Here is a 16,520-nt window from a genome sequence, read left to right on the forward strand (position 1 = left end):
ATGGACAGGATATCAAGGCGTAGTCGGGGTGGGGAGGGGTTGCGGTTCGGTGGGCTGGGGATCTCATCGCTGCTCTTTGCAGATGATGTGGTCCTGATGGCATCATCGGCCTGCGACCTTCAGCACTCACTGGATCGGTTTGCAGCCGAGTGTGAAGCGCTTGGGATGAGGATCAGCACCTCTAAATCTGAGGCCATGGTTCTCAGCAGGAAACCGATGGAGTGCCTACTCCAGGTAGGGAATGAGTCCTTACCCCAAGTGAAGGAGTTCAAGTACCTTGGGGTTTTGTTCGTGAGTGAGGGGACAATGGAGCGGGAGATTGGTTGGTGGGAGATTGCACCGTTGTGACAAAAAGAGAGCTGAGCCAGAAGGCAAAGCTCTCGATCTACCGGTCAGTTTTTGTTCTTACCCTCACCTATGGTCATGAAGGCTGGGTCATGACCGAAAGAATGAGATCCAGGGTACAAGCGGCCGAAATGGGTTTCCTCAGGAGGGTGGCTGGCGTCTCCCTTAGAGATAGGGTGAGAAGCTCAGTCATCCGTGAGGAGCTCGGAGTAGAGCCGCTGCTCCTTTGCGTCTAAAGGAGCCAGTTGAGGTGGTTCGGGCAGCTGGGAGGAGGCCTCGGGGAAGACTCAGGACTAGGTGGAGGGATTATATCTCCAACCTGGCCTGGGAACGCCTCGGGATCCCCCAGTCGGAGCTGGTTAATGTTGCTTGGAAAAGGGAAGTTTGGGGCCCCCTGCTCGAGCTGCTCCCCCAGCGACCCGATACCGGATAAGCGGACGAAGATAGATGGATGGATGGATGGATGGATGGATGGACCGTTGCTCCATCCGGAGCATAGCGCCGCTCAAGATAATTGTGATTGGTTTAAAGAAATGCAATGAACATAGAGTGTTTTTTTCTCCTATCCATGAATTTATGTGTGGTGTAGACAGACCTCACTCAGCACTGTGTAGATGTCTGGACTAGATTCTCCCTAATACCTTTTGATTAGATAAAACCATTAATTAATGTATTTAAAAAAAAAACTACAACTCAAAAAGTGGAGTCTGGTGTATGAACAGATCAGGAATGGCAATATAGGAAACATAGTTGTATAAGTTATAATAGTTGACAAATACTATGTCCTCTGTGTACAACTACATTAATACACTGTGTATGTTTAAAGTGTGCTTATGAATGCTAAATAGGGGCAAAGTAAAATGTTACCTGATATTCTCCTAAAAACTTTCATTCATTATAATTTGTTAATAGTATTATTATTTTTAGTGGTAGTATTAGTAGTAGTGGTTGTAGTAGTAGTAGCAGCAGCAGTAGAAGACATACTTCTAACAGTATTGTAAAAAAAGAAGATAGCAATAGCTATTTTAAATGAATTTAATATGTATTTCAACTGCGAGCAATTTAATCATTAATTATATACCAAAGGGAGTTTCTATTGTTGCACATACTAATGGGAGTTTCTACTGTTGCACATACTAATGGGAGTTTCTACTGTTGCACATTGTATGACATCTTGAACTCTTATGATTCATGCCAAAGGTAATAAACCTTTGTTTTTTGTACAACCTGCTGTGTTCTGCAGCTAAAATGATGCTTGTTAATGTCAACCATGTATACAATCATTTAACATTAAAATAAAGTTCTGATGTTACAGTACCAGAAATTGTTCAATATGTTCCTAGACATGTTTAGCTTGTTTATTATACTGGTTATTTATAAATGAATGCTCATTTTTCTTTTTGATTAACTTGGCTTTTTTTGGACAGACAAGGGTTTAAATCTGGCTGGGTTTGCTGGTGGGCTAAAATTTTACTCCTGCACATAAAGGACTGCATTGTGTTTTATTATAGTGTAATGTCATTCAGTGTTTAGACTTGCCTTTCACATCAGTCTGCTGTGTCACATGACATCCGATATTTTCTAGTTCTGATTTGGGCCGCTTTCATATGTGGTCTAAATCCGTTACAGGTTGGATTTTGAAAAAAGGCCACCCTTAGTCTGGACGATCGGAATTCATGCATGACATCACTCTAGAGTCTAGAGCGATCATCGTTACAATTCTGCGCTTTCCCATGGACTTTACATGGCTAAAGATACATCTATATATCATTGAATATATTTTTGAGGTACATCAATTTACCACTTAAATAGTCCTTATTTAAATCATGTTTTAAAAGTTGTAACATGCACTGATAACTAAATCCAGAGTTATTTAACTAGGCATAATGAATGTGCATAATGAACGCAAAGCAGACCCTTGGGACTGTGGCCTGCACTGGCAGGCTCATACTGGCAGGCTCATATGACGGTTATCCCGAGTTCCTGTGGCTGTAATAATGGATAAATGGCTATAATTCACCATTCGTATTATCTTATAATACATCCGAGGGCTGTATGTGGATAACGTGGATGTAACCTTATTAATGTGTCCGTATATATAGATGAAAGTGAAAGTCTGAATATATTGAATGAAAGTCTGAATATATGGAATGACAGTTTGAATATATGGAATAAAAGTCTGAACATATTGAATAAACCTTGAATATATTGAATGAAAGTCTGAATATATTGAATGAATGTCTGAATACACTCACCTTAAAGATTATTAGGAACACCTGTAAGATTTCTTGTTAATGCAATTATCTAATCAATCAATCACATGGCAGCTGCTTGAATGCATTTAGGGGTGTCGTCCAGGTCTAGACAATCTCCTGAACTCCAAACGGAATGTCAGAATGGGAAAGAAAGGTGATCTAAGCAACTTTGAGCGTGGCATGGTTGTTGGTGCCAGACGGGCTGGTTTGAGTATTTCCCAATCTGCTCAGTTACTGGGATTTTCACCCACAACCATTTCTAGGGTTTACAAAGAATGGTCTGAAAAAGTAAAAACATCCAGTATGCGGCAGTCCTCTGGGCGAAAATGCCTTGTTGATGCTAGAGGTCAGAGTAGAATGGGGCGACTGATTCCAGCTGATAGAAGATCAACTTTGACTCAAATAACCACTCGTTACAACCAAGGTATGCAGCAAAGCATTTGTAAAGCCACAATATGCACAACCTTGAGGCGGATGGGCTACACCAGCAGAAGACCCCACCGGGTACCACTCATCTCCACTAAAAATAAGAAAAAGGGGCTACAATTTGCACCAGCTCACCACAATTGGACAGTTGAAGACTGTAAAAATGTTGCCTGGTCCAATAAGTCTCGATTTCTGTTGAGACATTCAGATAGTAGAGTCAGAATTTGACGTAAACAAAATGAGAACATGGATCCGTCATGCCTTGTTACCACTGTGCAGGCTGGTGGTGGTGGTGTAATGGTGTGGGTAATATTTTCTTGTCACACTTTCGGCCCTTTAGTACCAATTGGGCAACATTTAAATGCCGCAGCCTACCTGAGCATTGTTTCTGAACATGTCCATCCTTTTATGACCACCATGTACCCATCCTTTTATGACCACCATGTACCCATCCTCTGATGGCTACTTCCAGCAGGATAATGCACCATGTCACAAAGCTCGAATCATTTCAAATTGGTTTCTTGAACATGACAATGAGGTCACTGTACTAAAATGGCCCCCACAGACACCAGATTTCAACCCAATAGAACATCTTTGGGATGTGGTGGTACAGGAGCTTCGTACCCTGGATGTGCATCTCACAAATCTCCATCAACTGCAAGATGCTATCCTATCAATATGGGCCAACATTTCTAAAGAATACTACCAACCAAGAATACCAACACCTTGTTGAATCAATGCCACAAAGAATTAGGCAGTTCTGAAGGTGAAAGGGGGTCAAACACGGTATTAATAAGGTGTTCCTAATAATCGTTTAGGTGAGTGTATATTGAATGAAAGTTGAAATGGAATCTGACGTCATTGCCGTCTTGTGTTTTCGTTGTGATTAATCCTAACCAAAGTGTGACACTATGAGCGAATCAGCAAGAAATCTAGTGTCAGCAATTTTGAGCAACAAAGAGATTATTAACACACTGGCGAATGCATTTATAGGCCAAAACACTAGTAACGGTAACCGTATCCAGTACCGTTCTTCCAATGAAGAAGTTTAACCTTTTCAGCCTGAAAGACCGAATGAAAGGAACCTCTTTGGTCAGGCAGGTCCCTTTCACCAGGCTCACGCCTTTCATTCAATATAGTCAGACTTTTATTCAATATATTCTGATGTTCATTCAATATCTTCTGACGTTCATTCAATATATTCAAGGTTCATTCAATATATTCAGACTTTCATTCAATATATTCAGACTTCCATTCAATATATTCAGACATGCATTCAATATATTCAGACTTCCATTCAATATATTCAGACATGCATTCAATATGTTCAGGCTTCCATTCAATATATTCAGACATGTATTCTATATATTCAGACTTTCATTCAATATATTCAAACTTTACACACATATATAAGTTTGAATATCGTGAAAAACGTTTTTGCAAATTTGAGGAAGTTGTTTTTATTTTTGCCATTTCAATCAATATTTTGATTCAATACTTCAAAATGCGCATACAAATACGTTGATGGAAACATGACTAGTGAGATGAAGTTGCAAGCTCTGGAAAAAGGTAGTCTACCTAGTTGGATTTTTCAGAAAATACCCTCATTCACATTCTTGACAAGAGTTTCATGAGAAGATTAATACTAGGTTTCTTATCATTTAACTCTTGGCAAGACAACAATAAGTGCATTTCCAAAAATGTTAAACTATAATTTAAAGATTGTTTTTGGGTCAAACTACAGTTTCACACAGAATATTGATATATCTTGGAATGACTATCAGTTTGTATAGTCTGTGTCTAAGGCAGGGAAGTAGTTTTTAAGTTCTGCTTTCAAATGTTTAGTTAAAGCTTTAGTGCGTAACTTTTTGATATTAATAAACCCCTGTTACATTTCTGTTTGTGTGTCACTTTTTTGTATGTTTTAACCTTTTTTGGTTAGGCCTGCTGTTATTATAGATGTAATGTAATTGATTTTAATATGTTAATCACTGTATTTTAGGATACCTATTGTCAGCTGGCCGGGGACTACAACTGGAAATTAGCCGTTGAGGCTAAAGCTGCTCCTTTTACTGTATAGTTCATTAAAAGGGGACAGTCCACAACATTATAAACTAATAAATTGCTACAAAGCTAATTAAGACTATCAGATCCACACAATCCTCTCTGTATTTCTCAGTATGGCTATGTTCAGAAGATTGTCGTCTGGTGACTTTCCCGTGCAGAAACGACGCACTATAGTTTTAAAGTAAAAAGAGAGGCGTTATCAGCACAATGTACTTATAGTGTATTCCATTTACCTCGGAACTTGTAAGCCAGAGCTGGGAATGACGTCACACTCGAGACAGCCATTGTTAGCAATACCAGTTGATAACAACGGATTACGCTGTTTTTTGTGCATACAAAGAGCGTAACAACATGTACACTGATTATGAATATCACAGATCACAGAATATGGACAGGACTGTGTGTATGACTGTGAGACAAATAGACAGAAATACTTACGATGTGTACTTATGTTCTTATGTTACTACAGCTTTCCCAACTGTTGAAGCACGGAGCAGCCATGTTGGATTTTGAGCTCGGTGTACGAGGTTGTCCGAGTTCCGAGCTCGGAAATCCGAGGTCAGGGGGGTGTGCTTCAGACTTTGACCTCGGAAAATCCGACTTCCAAGTACAAATGCAAGGCACTATTAAAGGTGGAGATTTTCAACTCTAATACAGTATAAGGCTGGATAATAAGTAATAATGCATCATATTTGAATTGTGATATTATGTGAGTAGAATCTGAATCTACAATGTTCTCTGTCAGGTAAATGTATAAGTACAAGGTTTTCTTCTGACGTACAAGTATACAGTAAGTCAGTAGTATAGGCCCATGCATATTCAGTGCTTTGGGGTCCTTCAGTAAGTTATTTCAGAGTGAAATGGTTCCCGAGAATGCTACAAGCAGCGATTCTAGAGGCCAAGCAATCAGCCTATTCCAAACAGGCATGTTTTGAACGGGCACTGCACTAGTATCCTAACAAACTCAGTGACTATGCATGATTGCTCAAGCATATGCAGTCATTTTATCTGTTTGGTGGGTAATGGAGGAACAGGTAAAAAGCTGGGGTCCTCAACCTTACTTAAGGTCCATGACAAATTATGGAACATACAGGAATCAAGTTAGCATAATTCACTGTACACTATGGCACTTTGATATTTTTGATTAATTTTAGCGTTACTCACTTTACATGTAAAGACCATCATTTGCATTGAAATGGGAGATTAAGAAGGACAGAGAGAAATATAACAGCTATTAACTGGAGTAAAATAAATAGTGAGAACAAAGGTGGAGCAGTATATAAAATGATTATTCTATCCTCACTCTTCAGCCTCTTGGCAGGGCATGTCTTTTTCAATTGTGTCCCTGTTGCAATGATACTGTCATCAGGCCCTCAGCGGATCAATATGCGCGCCCTTAATAGGCCTTTCATTAGCAACGCATCAATAACCTCCCAGCAAAGGACAGTCACTCGATGCCCGGCACCGACAATGTTTGGGCAGAAAACAAGTTTAGAGGGTTGAAGAGAGGTAATGATAATGGACTAAAAACATCTGGCAAATGGATGGTATGAAACACGGAAACTGGATAACTAATTTAATGAGATTTCACACGAAAGAGGGATAATACTGTGCCTACTGTTAAGCTTGCTTTTGAGCTTTGGTGCAGTAGAAGCCATTGAATATGAACAGAGAGAAAGAGATGAGAGTCTGGGTGAAAGCTTGGAAGTCTGAACGCTGTGCATGATTAGGATTTCTCATCATCCAGCAGCCTCATCATGCTGACTGAAATGTATTTTAAGGGACATTTTGAATTTTAGCCGGCCGTTTTTCTTTGCCAAGTACTGGGTAAAAGGGTTTCATAATTTGTCCTTCAGCTTCAGTTTCTTAGAATTCCCAGTCAAGATTCCTCATTTCAACCAATTGGTGCTGAAAGCTGTAGGATAATGAGCAAGCATGTGGTAAGGTGTGCCTGAAGGTTTCAATGACAAACACAACAATGTTATGTGAGATATTACACTCTTTAAATGTGTGAATCTTGAATGTATTCCTTTAACAAGGGAGTTGGATGTATTTTTCAATGATCACCTTGCAGAGATCCCTACAGCCCAAACAAGCAAAAGGTACTGATGGCAAAGTAACATAAGCTAACTGGAATATAAAGTAGCAGCACAGACATGAGCTAGGGGGTAAAATCAGAAAGATCATCTTTTTTTGTTGTTGCCTTTTGCATAATTGACAAATCAATTAATTTAGTCTGTTTAAACTCACATTTGGCCACACTTAAGGATATCGGGGAGAAAACATTACAGGGGCCGTCAGGGCGGGGTATAAACACAAATGTAAAGGCAAATGATCTAAAATGAAGAGAGAAAAAATTAATTTGGAGAAGAGCTGCAGAAGCTGAGGGAGGTATGATGTGCTGTGGTCAGGCTGCCAAGCAGGCAATGGACTGCCAGCAATGGAGGAGTCTGCTTTCTCATTTGTACGCCACTATGCATGAGTACAGGCATTTACTCACACCTTGGATTAAACTGCAGGGCACATTCAACAGATCTGCCTCAATCTTCAACCTGCAGTGTCTGAAGATGTGAATATTTTGAATGAAATGTCAGTGTAAAGTCCAAAAACCATCATTAATTAGAAAGGAACAGACATAAAAAGCTATGCCCATGAAAAGCAAAGATGATATGAGGTGATGATGATGACGAGCTAGGGTCACGCTGCCAAGTTAGCCACAGATCACCAACAGTGGAGGAGCTTGTCTGTCCCGATGCTAATTTTCTAAGTAGACTACATAATGGGCCAACAGTGGAAGAGAATGCCTTTTCTCTGCCTCATCCATCTATAGGCATGGAGGAAAGGTAACCAAATTAGTCTGTCAACTCATGTTGCACTGTGGTCTTCCTAGCAGAAATTACATTTTACTGTCAACGCATTGTCATGAATGGGGTCATATGATATCTTACGAAAACTCATGGACTCATGCACAACAATTTGTATGATATCCTACGAAATTACAGCGAGCGGTCACATGACAGTTAAGTTTAGTGGTCTTTACAGTTAAATTTAGCTGAGACAAGGTTACTGTGAGCTGGCTACAGAGCACCATGTGACCCTGGGTCGTTTAAGCAGCCAGTGCAGTTTAGTTTAGCCTGCAAAGGGGACTGTGAGCCGAGTAAAGAACACAGTGAGGTCCCTTTCGTTTTCAGCAGCCGTTTCAGTTAAGTTTAGCCTACAAAAGGTGAATGTCATGCAGGGACAAAAGTTACGTTTAGGAATCAAAAGGACTAGTTCAAATTTAAAAAATTGTGGTTTGGGTTAAAACACCAGACCCCTTAAGTAGTACTTGAGACACAAACAACCATTTCCTGGTTGAAAGTATTGTGTTTTTCCATTTAACTTTTTCGGGGACACAAAATCCACTTCCATGCTTAAAAAGCCCTGTGTTTTATGACAAAATCCTCCTCTACAACCTCTTCTCCACGTGGCACTTTGCACTCTCATACATAAGCACACAGAAATAAATAAGTGGAATACATACAAATTACAATGCATTACTTTTATAAGCAATACGTAGGAATGGTTCATGAGAACAACCTGCATATGAATGGTTTCAACACCAGACACTAGTCAGAAGTTATTGGAAATCTTTTTAAATCTTGAGCAATATATTTGTAATGCCATTTCAAATATTCTAAACCGCTCAAATAGTGAGTGTAAGTGTCACTAATTAGAACACTACATGTGAGCTTTCAATGTACTAGAAATTACTTTGGTCTAATTGTGAATGACTCATATCTTGACAGCTCTAATTAAGCACCTGTCTTAATTTTAAAAAGGTACATGCAAAACTGGTTGACTTTTTAAGGGCGCCTTTAATACACACTAAGCAATTAGGATCCGAGACCAGCTAATCAAAAAACTGATTAAACATTGTTTTTGCGTTTTTAGATGTATTACAATGGTGGTGGCTCACAATGATAGTTTGACATCTGGTCCTACAGTGCAGAGTGCCCCAAGTATCTCCACTGTGAGACTGTGGACATGATGTTCACTGTGAGCGATTGCCTGACTGAAGCAAGTCTCAAGTTGATTTTCCAAATGTAAACAAATAAATGTGAACCAATAGCTGCCTTGAAGCTAAGAACCCCTAAATTGGTGCCACTTTCTAAAAAGCTGCCCATTGTAAATGGTGTATGAGTTGTAACTAATGGTTTTATCAATGGTTAATTGATCATAAATGCTGCTTATACATTAATAACTATTCATGATATATTAAGCAATCAGCAAAATGTTGTATGTCATCTGCAAATATGAATGTTGGTAAGTTAGTAGCGTTCTTGTATCACGTGTCATACGTTATAAATAGATTTTGAGACCAGCTGGAAAGATTTTTCCCAAACCTAGCAACCCAAAAGATTAGCAATGGCATATTATGCATCTAAAAAGTAGTAGTAAATTATTAAGTAAACGCTAATAAAGCAAACTTATAAACATTTTAGAAAGGGTACCTCTTTCAAAAAGTGAATCAATAAAATAATTCACTACATTACTGATGACCAATTTCCAAAGCATGGTGATGAAAATGGTCTTCTTGCACGTCTGACCACACCCACCAGTGATCTCACAGTGTACTGACACTCTGAAGTACACTTCTAACAGTGAAAACACACCGGGCGCCTAACCGGGGATTTCCACTGCATGCGTAACAGCTGCGGACCGGCTCCGTTGTGTGTCTGCTGCGTGCTCCGCCGTCCGTCAATACCCACCGGGTCCGGATTTGTTGCAGAACGGCTGCGGCCGTGACTGAAAGCTCTAGTCACGAGGACCCACAAGTTCTCGCGAATTCACGTAGAATAGAACCACAAAACCAACAACAGTTTGTTTCCTTTCAGAGGACTAGAGGGGAAACGACTCTGTGCTGTGTTTTCAAGGTGTAGTACAGGGAAATATGATCCGCCGTGAGCACGGCGTATTTTATTTTGAAAATTAACCGGGTATTTATTTTGTTTCTGTGCTCGACTTCCGGGCCACACTATCTGCCGTGTGCTGAATTGCTGCGGAGCTCTCTCTCCGTGTGCCTGATCGTGTGTCTCGCTGTGAGAAGTCAAGACAAAATCACCATGAACCTAGGTGTTTAATTGTGACTACCTGCCTTGCTTGACACATGCACTTGCGGCGCAAGAAATAGAGGAGAGGCCGAAACTATGTTTATTTCTCAATATCTTTCATTTTTCTTTACTCATTTGGACTGCTGTTGCCCCTAGCCTACCCTGCCTATGTTTGAACGGACAGATTGGATAACATGGGCACTGAAATAAAAAATTATTCACTTATTACTTTGTAGATTTTATACTTGTGCTTTGTGGCTTTTTATAAAGGGCCTGCATGAGGAAGGGAATGGACAACAACAGGATAATTCAGTCAGATCCATTTGGCCTACTCTTCACAGCTACACAATGCAGTCAAAGTGCTAAACCAGTACATCTGAGTGGGTAACGTTGTATATATTAAAGCAATATATTCTCATTAACAGGCTCGTATGATATACTACGGAAGTACAACACATTCTCACTCCCATCGCGACGCTTGGGCATGTGCCTTTGGTGTTGTTATTGACGCTAAAAGTCTCCTTTAGCATCATATCTAAAAGGTCTTTATCTAAACACGCTTGGCCGGGACTTTTGCCGTCAATTTTGATGGCAAAAATTGTGGGTCAGGACGTACATTTAACTGACATGCGGCACAAGAATATCGTGGGTGCGGTTATAAAATGAACGTTTCAGTAATACACTGGACAAGAACGGGACACAAACCCCGGTGTCCTGGGTGAAAGTCCTGTGTTGTCCACCACCCAAACCAACCTCTCTATGCGGCATTCTGGGCTTTCATACTACTCGCTACCGTAGCGTTTTTAATACTACGTCATCTTAAAGCGGCGCGGAGCTGCTGCTCTGCCCATTTTGTTAGATACACACGCTGAAGGGGTGCTTTTTGCGTCATATCCAACGCTGAAAGGCACTGCCCAAGCGTCCGGATTTTACAAGTTGTAGGTGAGAACAGGTTGGGAATTACAGCGACTGCCGGCCACTCACCTGACGACTGGTCACATGACCAACAAGTTAAGGTGGTTTTACAGGTAAATTTAGCAGAGAAAAGGTGACTGTGAGCCAGGTACAGAGCACCGTGAGATCTTGGCCGTTTCAGTTAAGTTTAGCGGACAAGACTATTGTCGCTGACTGTCTTGCAGCAATGACAGTTAAGTTTAGGCACCAAAACGACTAGTTAAGATTTGTGGTTAAGGTTAAAACACCATCCCCTTAAGTAGTACTCGGGGGACACGAACACCCGATTCCTGGGTAAAAGTATTGTGTTTTCCCCTTAACTTCTTGCAGGACACGAACTTTGCCCCCTTGCTTGAAAGCCCTGTGTTTTATGACGCAACCCAACATCCTCCCTGCCCGAGTCTTCACGCTCTCATACAGTGGCAGTTATTGTGGTGCATACAGTAATAAATACGTGGAATACATGGGAATTACAGTGCTTTACTTTTTGTAGCTGTATGTATGAATGGTTGATGAGAACAGCCTGATTAAAGAGGGTTCATGGAGCTAGAGCCATTGGAAACCTATGTTCTGGCTCCTCGCTGGGGATCTAATAGGGTCAACACACTGGGTCACTGTGTGTGTATGTGCATTATCAAACATATCTAATCTGTGTTGGAGCCAGAACCCTGTCACATACAGCTCTGTCATCGGTAACAGGAGTCCACTCAGGCGTCCCTACCCACACACACCACCTTGTATAAACCACATTCCCATACTGTATCCCAAGCATTCATCTGAGGTGAATAAATAGCTCAGTTAACAGTGCAGGACTGAGTTCAGTGACAGCACTTGTACTCCCAGTGAGAGAGGAGACACAGGGACACATTCAGCGCGGCACAGCTAATCATCATTAAAGGCTTACAAGAGAAAAGTAGAGGAACAGGACGAAGAGAAGGAGAGGGAGGGTGGGAAAGAAGACAGGGAGAAAATCAGGAGAGAGGCTAACAATAGGAGAAAGTAACAATAGGGCATCTGTTCCAGTGTTGGACAGCAAGAAAGAGCTGAGAATATAGCAGCAGAGAGCAGGCAGACATGTTGATATGCACTTTTAAAGCTGCACTGAGCAAGAGTTTGCTATGAAAGCCACCTCTGCAAGATGCAATACAATAATAATAAAACATTAAAATATAATACATTCTGTGCACACACAGGGTTTCCGCGGTGTCTTGAAAAGTGTCAAATTTCAAAATATAAATATTAGGCCTTAAAAAATTTTTTTTTTGCTTAAGTATTGTGTTCTAGGTCTTAAATATGGGTGGTGTTTTAGTTCTTTCGCTAATCCAAATATAATTTCTACAAATGAGACCAACATACAACTAATATTGCAGCCAATCAGCTTTCGTGATATGGGTCCGAGTCTCTTTCGGATTATACCACAGACATAAAAAAAGAAAAGCTATGGGGGAAGTGCAAGTTTAACGATATTTGGCTAAAAATAACTGAATTTAGGGCTTAGTTGATGTAGTGATAAATGTCTTACATTTTTTTCATAATGGTCTTAAAAAGTCTTACATTTGACTTGGTAAAACCTGCAGAAACCCTGAATATAGGCACAGACTACATTAATACAACCAACTACAATAGGAAGTTAATGGTGCTCAGTAGGTGGCACTCATCTAGGTTGGTGCTTCTAAAACAGAAAGGATTTACTATTCCCCTCCTTCTCAGTCATTTTAGCATTTTACTTCTAAATGTTTAGCTGTGTGAAATAGATCTTATAACATCACAAAGGGGCTGAAAATTAATACAGATTATGCTTGATTGGTCACTAAAGATAAAAGACTTTGGTGGTGCTATATCTGTATTGTGTGTGTGTGTGTCTGATGTGAGTGACATAAGTCACAGCAGGAAGAGTAGAAATGATAGAGCGTACAGGTCCACAAAATAAGAGAGGAAGGGTAAGAAGTTAGAAATGGCCTGTTGATTTATAATATGAAGTGCATACTGTATTTCTTCATCATGATTGTTTTTGCTTTTTTTATTTTATTAACCTCATGTTGCATTACGTTATGGTGTGGCTGCAAGAGAGAGAGAGAGAGAGAGAGAGAGAGAGAGAGAGAGAGTGAATAGAGAATGAGAGAGAATGAGAGAGACAGCAGCTGATGGTGAAGAGGTAAACTACACACTGCATGCGGTGTCTAAAAATTGTGTATGTATGCGTGTGTGTGTGTGTGAGAGAGAGATAAAGGGAAACCCTTTTAATATTCCAATAATCTATTGGTAACATACAGGGGAATATTAGATATCAGATATTTTACTTAAGTTAAAGTAGCAATGTTATCATAAAATGCCAGAATAATATATATTACTGTAGTATAATTATTTATTAATTTGTTCATCACTTTAATGTTGCTGATTTAAAGTTAGCTGATTTGTACTTTTATAATTAATCTAAATCTGCAAAGTAACAGTCAAATGTACAGTATGCAATTATCAAGTAATATAATGTGTATATATATATATATATATATATATATATATATATATATATATATATTTCCCTCTGAGATGTAGTGGAGTAGAACAAATAAACATAATATTGAAATACTCAAGTACAAGTATCTCCAAATTGTAGAAAAGTACAGTACTTGAGTAAATGTACTACATTCTATCACTGTTAAAATAAATACATTGTATTCTGTCTTTCCAACACAGTGTCAGCACTAATACTACCAACAACTACTAAAAAACATTTTTAACTTCCCAACTCATAGTAAATCTGGAGTAGTAAAGTTTTTGAGGTACACATACATTTTCCAATGATTAAGGCATGTATTTTCAATGTAAATGAGGTGCCACAGTGCATAAAAAACATAAAAATAGATGTTTGTTTGTATACAAAAAAAAAGAAATAATCCTGGGTGACCATCCCCCGGATCCTCCTACAGAAGGTCAGGCTAAATCCTAGAAATGCCCCTGGAGAGATGGCTGTACTTTGAAAGTAAAAAATTCAAAAGCTTTCCCGGAATAACAGCAGCCATTGTGCTGAATTTGAACACAAAATATCATGTCGTATGATGTGAAAAGATCATATTGCTTCTTGAGCTGCCTGCAATTAATTTGACTTGACTGCAACCATGATCCCAGAGCACAGCATTTAATGTGAAATGACAAAATATTACAACCAGCTCTCTCAAATGTCAGCAATCTTCCCCAGTGCAGCTCACAAGCCTTTCTGCAGCTTTGGAGTAACTCAGATATGGATTTGATGGAAAAAAAAATGCACATATGAGAGACTAAGTAAAACCTTAGCAACAATTTGACATGGAATAGATGTTGATACAAGAGCAATGTTGAAACCTGTGTAAATATAGTGACAACATGATTGAGATAATATCTTTAGTTTTCCATATACATGTTCAAACTCAAGCTTTGTCAGATATGTTTAGGGGGAAATATAATTGCTGATTAAAATTGAAGCATATCGGTTCTGTCAGACACGTGAAGCTGCTTGCACAACTCTGCGCATTGTTAGATTGTAATTCTTTCCAATGAAGGGTGAATGACAGACTGTAGCCGACTAGTGTCCCCTTGCGGCCAAAATGAAAAAATAATTAGGGTCCGCCAAAATAGCAGAGCAAGTTGTGCTGGCGGTATGACACAGACGACTCAACAACAGGCCTGAAACATCCTGGGTAGACAGCTTGTTAGAGTGATGTACTGTACAGTACTGATTCAATAAATTACATTTTGATTGATCTTTTTAAAGATGTTGATAATAATGATCTCAAAAAGCTAGATTTGTTTTTCATAAAATGTCATGCTATGTGAAGAATGTTTTTTTTTTACTCGTATTTCAATCATTTCCTTATCAGTAAAAGTAAGACACCAATCCCATGCACAGTAGCAAATCAGCCTCTGTCAGGGCAACAGGGGTTTTAAAGCTATAGCGCGTAGTTTCTGTCGCCCCCATAAGAATTCTAGTTGAGTTAATTTCAATCAATCACATTGATACACAACATCACATACATAACATAAATGGTAAAAAAAAAATAAGTGTCACCTTAGTTCATGCAGTGTCATCTTGACTTCTTTATAATCAATACAATTCAATGCTAAGTAATGACAACAAAACTGTCGGCGCGTCCACATGACACAAGCATTCCGTGATCACGCACCGCCCCAACCCCTCCCCTACGCAGTTGCTAGTAGCAAAGGAGGACATGGAGGATTAAAACACATGATGGACTCTTCAGAAGAGGTAATTATCTTCACTTGAGTTTCTGAACGTAGCCGTACTGAGAAATACAGAGAGAGTTGTGTATCTTAATTTGCTTTTTAGCAACTCATATGGCAATGGCTTGAATGTAACGGACGTTCATTAATATGAAAAAGTTACACACTAAAGCTTGTGGTGACATGAAGTCATTCAAGCTGATGACCAGATAGGGGCATTGATATTTGACAATAATGCAAGACCGCAGATTGTGTGTTATGTTGTGTATATATCTATATATATATATATATATATATATATATATATAGTTGTTCTTTGTGCTTTTATAGAGATGCACAGGAAAGGGGGGAAAGACCGAAAGGATGACATGCATCAAAGGGCCTGCTAGTGAGCTAGAAGGTGCCCCCGGGTTATGTTATTTGACAAATGTTTATACGTCCAATGGCAAAAAAAATTTTTTATTGCGCAGATGGCCACTACACCACGTTTAAGATTAGGGAACTCTTGGTAACGGTTAAGGAAATATTGGGGGTATGTTTAATAGAAAGGCATAGTTTAAGGTCTGTGACAGGATGATCTCCCTACCTTTACTTTCCACCTCGATGCAAGGACACACTACACTTTGCGTTTGAATGTAAATTGTGCGGTGTGGAATTATACAACACAAACAGAATTCCAAGGGATACTTGGCCGAGGTATAACCACACAGTAAAAGTAGTAGAAAGCCCCTAGGGCATCAGGACATGATGAAAAGCCACCGAAGCCAAATGTATCCAACTTTAACTCATTCTTTCAGTTTTTTTCAGCAGGGCAATGGCAGCAGATTGTCAGCAGCAGTGGCGCAAGAATGATTCATCTTCTTTGACATGACCTTCTCAATGAGAGCAAGAAACCAGACAACATCAAAGAAACTACATTTGTAGTACATTCTATGTTGTTATTTCCAACAACGGTGTGTATTCATATATATAATAATCTGAAAATATCCCTTTCTGCTTCTCAAGATTCTTCAGCTGGCTGAAAGCAAGACATCTTAAGCATGAGACCAAAAGCATAGTTCCATAAAGAGTATTACATTCACATCACATTTAAATACTGACCCATGCACACATTTAGAGTTTAAAAGACAAAGAGTGTACAATACAGTGAGTCATCACTAAC

Source organism: Perca flavescens, chromosome 9 (assembly GCF_004354835.1).
Source record: "Perca flavescens isolate YP-PL-M2 chromosome 9, PFLA_1.0, whole genome shotgun sequence".
Classification (NCBI taxonomy): Eukaryota; Metazoa; Chordata; class Actinopteri; order Perciformes; family Percidae; genus Perca; species Perca flavescens.